Source organism: Homalodisca vitripennis, unplaced genomic scaffold, assembly GCF_021130785.1.
Source record: "Homalodisca vitripennis isolate AUS2020 unplaced genomic scaffold, UT_GWSS_2.1 ScUCBcl_133;HRSCAF=1324, whole genome shotgun sequence".
Lineage (NCBI taxonomy): Eukaryota > Metazoa > Arthropoda > Insecta > Hemiptera > Cicadellidae > Homalodisca > Homalodisca vitripennis.
Window position 1 is genome coordinate 73,507 of NW_025776255.1, and position 1,851 is coordinate 75,357.

A 1,851-nucleotide genomic window follows, 5' to 3' on the forward strand; every position below is an offset into this window, starting at 1 on the left:
AAATAAACTTCAGAATTTCATGAAGACAGCAATACCGATTACTTGATGAATTGAGTGAAAAATATTTATAACGAATTTCTAAGAGAACGAATACTAATATCAAATAGTACACTGCTACTTTAGAAACTGCCAGATGTAGGGTTCAAGAAGGTCGAAGGACAGAGAGAGAGAGAGAGAGAGAGAGAGAGATAAACAGGTGGGACAGATAATTGATTCCGGGTACTTGGAGTGGAGGTGGAATGGGCCAGCGGGCTGCTTATCGCAGAAAACAGGAAACGATGATGCGATCTAGCGGTCAGAGTCTGCTAAATGCTATACTGTTGCAAGGTCAATCTTAAAGATGATTTAAGAATTGCGGCCGTATTCTTAATGATACATATCTATCTACGTGGAGAATGTTTACATGTACACACTTATTTGAGTTTAATCCAAATAAACTCTTATATCAAGATGTGTAAAAAAGACTTTCATAACAAATAACAGTCCTATTCAGACAGGTGTCAACCTCTCAAAACATGTTTAATATCGACCGTTGTTAAGACATTAGTCATAGAATATCTATAACATAGTTTTTATATAATCCATATTAACACACTTTTCAGCTAATGTAACTAGGTGACGGTTTTTGTCTCTACTCAAATCTAGTTTTTGAGTAATTTATTTCATCCTAAAAGCTTTGGCCTTTTCTGTTTCATTAAAATTATACCTTTATCTTAGAATAAAACGATAAAAACACAATGCAAAATTTCGTTAAATTCACGAGTGTATACTGTATATAATTTCCCGTAATAGTGTTCTGAAAATTGTTTTCGTGGGTTTCACCTCAAGATCGTCTGGGCTCAATAACTAGACATTTTAGCAATTATTACAAAAGTTATACAACTCAGTATCCACTTGGTTTATACAGCTTTAAAACCAGACACACGTGTATTTAAAGGTCTTGCTACAGTTAAGTGTTTAGTGAGTTGTTTTTGGTATTTATGGTATAAAGTTTAAATAACAGTATAAATTTAGGTGACAAATAATTTAGTACATATTTGATCCCTTTCTGACGACTCAGAACAAATTGTACATTCACGCTACCATTCTGAGGAGCCACTCATCAGAATAGGACAATCCTCAGAATTGGGTCGTTTGCGTATCTATCTATCTATATATATATATATATATATATATATATATATATATATATATATATATATATATATATATATATATATATATATATATATAATAATCCTCTTTTTAAGATGGTGTTTATGAAACTTTTTGAATAATAACTTTCAGATGTTATAGTACAGTTTGTTATGATTTTATTTTTTAAATATCAGTGCTTAAGAAGAGTTAAGGATATATAAATATATTTTACAACTTAAAGAAAAACACTTTTAATCCTCGCTGGATCTATGATATTACTTGTGACATGGTAGTGTTAAAAATTTCGTTTTACTTATATATATACCGGCAAGTGAGAGATCCGGGTTCGACTCCCGGCGGAGCAAGTACTTTTTGTGATTCAATGTTTATTGAAATTATATATATATATATATATATATATATATATATATATATATATATATATATATATATATGTTTGTGTGTGTGTGTATGTGTGTATAATTAGCCTTTAAACTTGTGTACTCACAGAGGCTAAAATGTTGTAAAGCACACCTTTCACGGTTAAGCACCGTAAGCCTTCGATCACTGTCAAAGAACAACTTATCACCGTCATAAAAACTAAAACTTTACCTTTGTTATGATTCTGATTATGCTTTTACTACCTGAGATATATTAACACTGTATAGTATATCTTCGTTTTCAAAATGTTAGTATTATGCTTAATGCTTTTTA